The 8,883-nt window shown below is 44.3% G+C and overlaps 1 protein-coding gene across 4 annotated transcripts in view; it reads right to left on the minus strand.

Annotated features, from left to right (window-relative positions):
• Window positions 1–8,856, minus strand: part of SIPA1L3 (signal induced proliferation associated 1 like 3) — a 230,533-nt gene extending 221,677 nt beyond the window's left edge. For 3 of the 4 annotated variants that reach the window (XM_081273205.1, XM_081273204.1, XM_081273202.1), the window contains exon 1: window positions 8,727–8,856. The gene's annotated coding sequence lies outside the window, so the exon portion shown is untranslated. Of the gene's footprint in view, window positions 1–6,364; window positions 6,440–8,726 lie in introns of all 4 variants that reach the window. The other variant, XM_081273203.1, reaches the window with a different exon arrangement.
• Window positions 8,857–8,883: the final 27 nt, after the last annotated feature.

Consider the following 8,883-nt stretch of genomic DNA (forward strand, 5'->3'; position numbering starts at 1 on the left):
GTTGGAGGAGAAAAAGAAATGGGAACACTACTCCATGGAACCGATGGACGGATTAAAAAGGTATCCTTATATGAAAAGCCCCCAGAACAGTGCCTTGTTCATAAGGAGCCCAGTGAAAGCTGGCTGGTAAGGTTCGCGCAGTCAGCAGTTTCTTGCTGAGCACTTGCCAGGTGCTGTCCAGCAGCAGGAGGTGAGTGTGGTGATTCACCACCTGGGGGCAAGAACAAACTCAACCCCCAGATCTTTGTTTGGGTAAGAGGCCCAGATCCATCTTGCCCCTGAGATGGGGAACTTGAACCACATGAGTACATAAGAGCCTGTAACAGCGGCCCCCACAGAGCTGGCAGAGGGAACCACAGTGTCATCCTGGCTTGGGGCAAGGCAAGACTCACAGCAAAGCTCAGCTGTGGAGGAACTGCTACAGCTTCCACAGGGGCCCCAGCCATGAGGGGCAATCAGCAGACTCATGGAGAAAGAGGATCCAGCCCCCAAGGAGATCAGAAATAAGCTTTCCAAATGGTGCTTCCTTACCTTCCTCTCTCCCTGCCCATCTTCCTCTTTCCTCCCTCCTCCCCAAACTCCCCTCTTTCCTAGGAGGTAAAGTCTCTATTTCCAGCAAACCTAGAACTCAATTTAAGGAATGGTTCTGTGGTAGTCACTCAGGTCTCAACCAGCACCTCAGCACCAACATGAACTCAGGGATCAATGCTGACAAACTGGAGTCCGGTTTATGTAAAACATCCTTCCTATGGCTTTCTTCACTCAAAACTTGGATCCCATCCCTCCCAAACACCGTCTAATGCAGCATCTACAAAGAGATTTTTAAAATATGAACTCTGAGGCTGAGGGTGTAACTTGTGCATAGTACGCATGCACAAGGCCCTGGGGTTGAATCCCTAGCATCAATCAACCAATCATAAAAGTCTGGACTCTGGACTTGAGCTCAAATTCTCTCTCCACCACTACTCAACCTTGACTGAGCAGCCTCTTGGTCCATACTTCAACTTCCTCATCTGTAAACCGGCAATAACCATAGTACCTGCTACCTGAGAACACAGGTAATACCTGTAATACTAAGCACAGTTCCAGGTACACAGGCACCTGGGATGGATGGCAGCTATAAGGCCCACCGTACTGCTTGCAGATGGTAAAGATGCTTTCTATCTCTCATTTACCCTTCTTCACCAAGAGAAATCAGGGATGGGCTGGGGGTGTAGCTCAGTGGTCATGTGTTAGGCCCTGGATTCCATCCCCAGCACAAAAACCAAAAAGCCCAAAACTCAGGGATACCATCGTTGACCTATCAACCACCACCCTTGATATATTTGAGTCTCACACACCAGGACTATGCAGTAGCCATCAGTTGAACCTACCTCCCAAGCACTTGAAATGTGGCTGGTGGAAACTGAGATGTGCTGCTAGTGTGAAACACAAATCTTAAGCCAGGCACGGTGGCACACACCTATAGTCCCAGCTACTTGGAAGACTGAGGCAGGAGAGGAGGATCACTTGAACCCAGGAGTTGGAGGTCCTGGGCTTGATGGAATTTTAAGACCCCATCCCAAACAAAACAAAACCATTATAATTTGAAGGCTTAATGTGAAGAAAAAAACACAAAATATCTCAATTTTTATACTGATTATATATTGTAATGTTATTTTGGACTAAATAAGATATATCATTAGGGTTGAGAATATAACTCAGATAGAGCTCTTGCCTAGCATGCCTGAGCCTGGGTTCTATCCCCTGCAAGGAGAGTGGGGGATCATTAAAATGAATTTGTTTCTTTTTACTTTTTAAAATGTGACCACTAGAAAGTGCTACATTACATTAATGTGGTCCTCATCAGTGGCTCACATTCTCATTTTCTTTTAAAGTGTTGGGGATCAAACCCAGGCCATCACACATGCTAAGCAAGTGCTCTACCACTGAGCTATACCCCCAGTTCTTCACACTTTTTTTTTAGTTGTAGATAGACACTATTTATTTATTTGGTACCAGGGATTGAACTCAGGGGCACTTGACCACTGAGCCGCATCCCCAACCCTATCTTGTATTTTATTTAGAGACAGGATCTCACTGAGTTGCTTAGCACCTAATTTTGTTGAGGCTGGCTTTGAACTCATGATCCTCCTGTCTCAGCCTCACGAGCCACTGAGAATGCAGGGGTGTGCCACTACACCCAGCTATTTATTTTTATTCCGTGCTGAGGATCAAAACCAGTGCCTCACACACGTGAGGCAAGCATAGCTCTACCACTGAGCTATAACCCCAGCCCTTCACATTATATTTCTGATGAACAGCACTGCTGTGGAACTTGAGAGCCAGTGTTTTATTCAACTTTATGCTCTCAGTGTCTAGCGTGGCACCTGGCACAAAGGCTAATTAGAAGAAACGTTTCATGGATGGATGGATGAATGATGCTCTCCACACTTCTGGTCTTCAAAGCACCTACTACTGTCCTTGCATCTAACCAGGGCTGCCCTTCATTCAAAGTATTTAACAATCTATAAAGCCGAGACTACACCAAATCAAAACGGACATGGGTCATGGTGCTAGATAAGGGACCTGGGACCCCTGCAGAGCCAGGCATCATTTTAATTGCTGAGTTGTAGTGTGACACTTTAACAATCCACAAGGTTGGGTAGGTGCTTAACACCTTGTCCCCTGCAGCCCAAGTCCCCTTGCAAAATTCACCTAAATGAGACACAAGCCCTGCTCACTCTTAGATCACACACCTTATTTCATGCTGATGTGACAGTCAAGCAGTCAGCTCTGCTGAAGAGCCTTTGGTTTTGAAGCAACCAACAAGCCAGTCCAACAGGAACCCACCCTATCATATCTTGTCAGCAGGAGTGATGCCACAACATCCCAGATTGCTCCTGCAGCGCTTTGCCCGTCAAACAATATTGGAAGGAAATACTTTGTCCACTTCCTCGATTTGCTCTACCTAGTAAAGAAGGCCTTGGAAGAAAGAGTGTGAAGTACAGGAGCCTGGAATCAGTTTCCTCACTTGTAAAATGAGTTCCATAAAAATTAACTTATGATTGAACAATTATTGGGATTAACTAAGGACATGTGTGAAATGCTTAGAAGGGCATCTAGCACAGAGTAAAAGTTGGTAAATGTTAGTGCTATCATTATTACTATTTAACAAAAATTAAAGTAGGATAAACTTGAAAAACAGAAATTCACCCTTTTCCAATCATGCTGATATTATTTTTGTCACAAATGCACTTTTACCTTTACAGCACATGTAAAGGCCCAGGGGTGGGCTTCTTCCAGCTCCTGGCATAGCCAGTGCCTCTTGCTCATTCAGAGCTCAGCTCACATGACTTCCTGGGAGGCCTTCTCTGACCACGTGAGCAACAGTAATCACCCCTTCTCTGCCACTATTCCTGCCCATCAGCCACTTTCTAGTCTTTACCCTATTATTTTCTCCATCATACTTATAACCATCTGAAAGTGGCAGGCTCAGTTTTTCTTTTTTTAATTTTAAAAAATATCTGAAATTCTCTTATTTTTTATGTGTCTCTCCAGCTAAAATGCAAACCCTATGAGTGCATGGATCTTGTCTGTCCTGTTCCCGGATGAATCCCCAGTGCCTAGAATAGGACCTGGTACAAGGTAGGAGCTCAATAAATTTGTCAACTCAATAAAATAAGAATACTAGCTAATGATACACAGTTAACAAGAGTCCAGTGTGTTAAAGTCTTACAGACACTTCACCAGTCTCCAAGAACCACTGAGGTAAAGACTACTATCATACCTATTTTGTCAATGAAGGGAAAAAAGTTCAATGCACACCTTACAAATTAGTAGCTGTACTGGGATTGGAACCCAGATCTGTCTGTCACCTAAGCCACCTTTCAATCACTACACACTTTTTGTAAATATGAGGAGAGATATTTCCTACTAATGCTATACCTCTGCTCCTCACCCCCACCAGCCACCCTGCTGGCTCCTACCTTCCTTTTCAGACCACTTCTCTCTTCATACCAGAGCAGCTAGATCTCTTATCCTAGATGCCCAACATTTTCAAAGTAGATAGGTTCCTGCTTTTTTTTTTTTTTTTTTTTTTTTTTTTTACTTCTACCTGGCATTTCCAATAACTGGCTCTTCCTGCAAGCCCTGCCCCAGAGGGCTTTGAGTTACTTAGGAACTGAAAGATCACGTGTAATAATGGTTTCAGGCTCTACCCTAAAAGCACAGATTATTTCACTGAACCCTCTCTCAACAACTGCCCCATTGGGAAAGTACCAGTATCATGCTCATTTTTTAGATCAAGAGACTAAGCCCCAAGAGGACTAATGACTTGCCCAAGGTATTACAACTAGCACAGGGGCAAAGTCAGAATAAATGGAGGCTATATAGCCCCAGAGTTTGCATTTTAGCACTATGCCACACAGCTTGTGTTTAAAGCCATTTAAGCCTTACTGGGTTTATGTTTGGTAAGGTATAAGAGATCTCAGGAACAACCTCAATGTCTACCAATAGGGGAATGGTGCAGTAAGACATGGTTCTTTCCATACTGAAGAATATAGGCACAAGGCTGGGTGTGGCTCAGTGGCAGAGTACTCACCTAACATGTATAAGGCCCTGGGATCGATCCTCAACACCTCATAAAAATAAAATAAAGGTATTGTGTCCATCTACAATTAAAAAAGAAATCTTAAAAAAATTTTTTAAAAATACAGGTACAGCCTCTAAGCAAATAAGTCAAGCCCACGTCTGTAATCCCAGCTACTTGGGAAGCTGAGGTAGGAGGATAGCAATTTCAAGGACAGCTTAGACAACTTAGGAAGACCTTGTGTCAAAATAAAATAAAAAAGGACCAAGGATATAGCTCAGTGATAAAGTACCCTTGGGTTCAATCCTCAATATTGAGAGGCTCGGGAGGGGCCTATAAGTAACAACTGGAAGGGATAGGCTCAATCATTAATTTAAAAACTCAAGTTACAAATACAGGTAGTTTGAGTGCATAACCATTTTTTTTTTTCATTCTGAATCTCTAAAACCTGACAATAGACAATTAATACTCAATCTGAATGAATGGATGGGAATTTTGGAATGAAGGGTGCACTTATTATTTTTCTATCTCTTATCATTTGACTTGTCATAAATTGCATGTATTTCTTGTATAGCTTTTTTTAATATTTATTTTTCAGTTTTCGGTGAACACAACATCTTTATTTTATGTGGTGCTGAAGATCGAACCCAGCGCCCCCCCCCATGACAGGTAAACGCGCTACCGCTTGAGCCACATCCCCTGCCCCTTGTATAGCTTTTGTAAAAAAATTTTTTTAGTTGTAGATGGACACAATACCTCTATTTTTATTTATTTATTTTTTTAATGAGGATTGAACCCAGTGCTTCACACATGCTATGCAAGTGTTCTACCACTGAGCTACAACCTCAGTCCTCTTGCATAGCTTTTTAAAAGCCAAATTCAAGCCAGGAGCAATAATGCATGCCTGTAATCCCAGGAGGCTGAGGTAGGAGGGTCGCAAGTTCAAAGCGAGCCTCAGCAAAAGTCAGGTGCTAAACAACACAGTGAGACCCTGGCTCTAAATAAAATACAAAAAATAAATAGAGCTGGGGATGTGGTTTAGTGCTCGAGTGCCCCTGAGTTCAACTCCTGGTGCGTACCCACCCTCCAAAAAGCCAAATTCAACCAATCTTATATACATACTTGAATTAAGGCCATGACCAGAAAGAGCAATCCTAGAAAACAGGAGTCACATCAGTGTTAAAGAAAATATCAATGCACAAAATGGTCCAATCCTCTCATTCTAACAGCTAAAAACAAATCCTTTAAAGGAAATAACCATTGAATTCCTCTTTTTAATATTTATTCTTAAGTTTTAGGTGGACATAATATCTTTATTTTACATTTATGTGGTGCTTAGGATCGAACCCAGTACCTCGTGCATGCTTGGTGAGCATTCTATCACTGAGCCACAACCCCAGCCCATGAATTCTTTCATTTAAACATATGTACATTTAATTTAGATTTCACAAAATAGTAAACCTAAGTTTGAAATACATCTGTATAAAAAAGCACCAATCACTGCACAGTCTAAAGTCCATTTTTGATTACCACCTAACAACTGCAATGTCTGAAAAACATACTCACATTTAATTCTTTAACCATTCTACACAGACTGCTAAAAAAAACCACATGCTGTTGTCACTAACAGTGGAGACCAAGCAAAAAAATTTTTAAAGTCACTGCCTTCTTTCCACACACACACCAAAAAAAACTTAGATAAATTTGATGGTTATCACAAATTTGATTGAGACCACACATTTCCATCACCAAAAGAAATCACAGCCCTGGCTGTGTGTGCACAGTGGCACACACCTGTAATCTCAGTGGCTTGGGAGGCTCAGGCAGGAGGATTATGAGTTCAAAGCCAGCCTCAGCAAAATCGAGGTGCTAAATAAAATACAAAATAGGGCTGAGAACGTGGCTCAGTGGTCAAATGCCCCTGAGTTCAATCCCCAGTACAAAAAAAAAAAAAAAAATCACAATGACAAGTTTCTGGAATTCTGATCTGACTGACAAGAGTATAAATTTACAGAAAGAAAATAACAACTCAGCTGATTTTGCCAGGCTGAAAGTCAAGAAATGGGATCCCTGAAAGCCAGGCCTTCCTGCTACATTAGCAGCCACTGAGCCACTGCAGTTTAGCCCAGTCCATATTGAGTTTTCTGACCCTTATGAATATCTGTGTTTACCTATGTTAATCTTTGGTGACTTAAATAACTCAACCCTACCAGAAAAGGCCACCTCCGGGGACTGGAGGAACTTCTAGTGCCCATCATATGGGAGACCAAGGAGGAAGCCAATGAAATGGTGTTTCTGTGACATGGCAACTCCATACTTCTTGCCAATCAATTGGATGTGGGAAGGCTGTGGAAGGAGAACAACTCCAGAGTTTTTGGCTTGAGCAAGTGGGTCAAGGTTGGCCCATTTGCTGAGATACTGACTACTGGATCTGAGAAGAAGAGGAGTTCAGGTTGGTCATGTTGAGTTTACGGTGCTCAAGTACAGTCATCATGGACATCAAGGAAGCACAGGTTCCACAGCTGGAGTTCAAGGGATTAGGGTGGCTTTGAGACACAGTCAAGAGCTGGCCACTCTGGGACAATAAGCACTGGAGCTGAAGGCATAGCTCAGCGATAGCATGTTTAGCATGTACAAAGTCCTGGGTTCCATCCCAACACCAAAAAATAACAAGGCAGTGGAGTGAAGATACTGGCTTGGAGGGTAAGACTATATGCAGGGGACTAATGATGGCAGAACGCCATGCTCTCTTCTTGGGCCTTTATACTACAGAATGTTCCATTATTGAGTTCTTGGTGAGTATTCTTTGGGGGAAGGGGAAAGAAACACTGACCTCATTTCCACTCTGTTCTCTAGGTTGAAACAGAAGAGGAAAGGGCCTACTACGGAAAAAAGAAAAACGATACATTTATTAAGCACTTAATATGTGCTGGGCCCTGTGCTAAACACCAAAGATGAATTACCTTCTGGAAAACAGAACAATCCTGGCACAAAAGTCCTATGACTACCATTTCACAGATGGGACATTGAGGCTGGGAGAAAAAGAAAGGGGGAGCTCAGGGCTGTCATGTCACAGCCCACAGTTAGGCATCTCTGGGCCAGATGGAGAATATTGAAGTAGAACAATTATAATACATAAGGGCTGCTACTTAGTGAGGGATGGCTCAGACTGGGAATACAATCTCCGCAAATCTTTACAACCTTCTGAGGGTGATACGGTTATTGTCCATTTTTATAAACGCAGAACCTGAGATTACAGGAGGGAAAATTAACTGGACCAGTGTTAAGTCTGGCCCGCTGGGAAAACCAAGACTACAGCAAAAACCCCACTCTCAGAGGGTCTCTGGGCCACTAGGAAAACGTTGAATAAATGATACCATCCGCTCAGCACTATATACCAGCTGCAGCGCTCAGCATTTCAAACGTGGTATGTTCAATACATTTTCAAAGCAACTTTATGAAGTGGATGCTATTTAACTCTCCATTTTATAGACAGAGAAACCGAGGCACTGAGAAGTGAAGTCAGTTGTCCAAGGTCACTGGGCTAAATCTGAATCTGAGTCTCTCTGCTTCACAAACCAAAGTGCTTCACAAAATAATCTAATAACCGCGACTACCTGCATTGAGTGCTAACTATGGACTCGGCTCCTCACAGGAACACGCTCAACTAACCGTCACCCTATGCAATCAATACCATCTTCGCCTCATCTCTCCAGAAGCCAACAACGCAAACACATAATAAGTACATTCTGTGAAACAAATGCTTTATTCGCAGGATCTCAGCATCCCATCAGAATCCCCAGCAAAAGACAATCTCCTTCCCCGTTTTATCGAAGGGAAAATTGAGGTTCGGCGCGTTTTCCTCGGACCACAGCTCCCGAGTGGCGGAGCCGGGACGTGCACCCACAGCTCCCCGACTCCAAGCTTCTCCACCACAGCGCCGGGTTGGTTGCACGTCTGGAAAGTTGAGCCCTGCCGGCCCGAGTCCCGCCGGGTCGGGAGGGCGTGAATCCCGGAACCGCCCCCCCACCCCAGCCGGTGCCCATACCCAGCCGGTCGCCCGGTCGCCCGCCCGCACTGACCCCCAGGAGTCCAAGCATTCTTCAATTCCCCACCAGCCTTGCGCAAGGCCGCTCCTGCACCTGAAGCCACACACCTGGGCGTCCCGGCTGCCCGCCCCGCGGGGCCCTCGACCGCGGCGTCCGGCTCCCCGCCGCTCGCTGGAGACGCCGCCAGCTCCAGTGGCCCGAGTGACTTCCAGGCTGCCCACTTCCAAGCCGCCTCGCGCAAGGCCTCCTGGGAACTGTAGTTTC

This window comes from Spermophilus citellus (genome assembly GCF_964194105.1).
Source record: "Spermophilus citellus genome assembly, chromosome: 18".
In the NCBI taxonomy this organism is placed as follows: domain Eukaryota; kingdom Metazoa; phylum Chordata; class Mammalia; order Rodentia; family Sciuridae; genus Spermophilus; species Spermophilus citellus.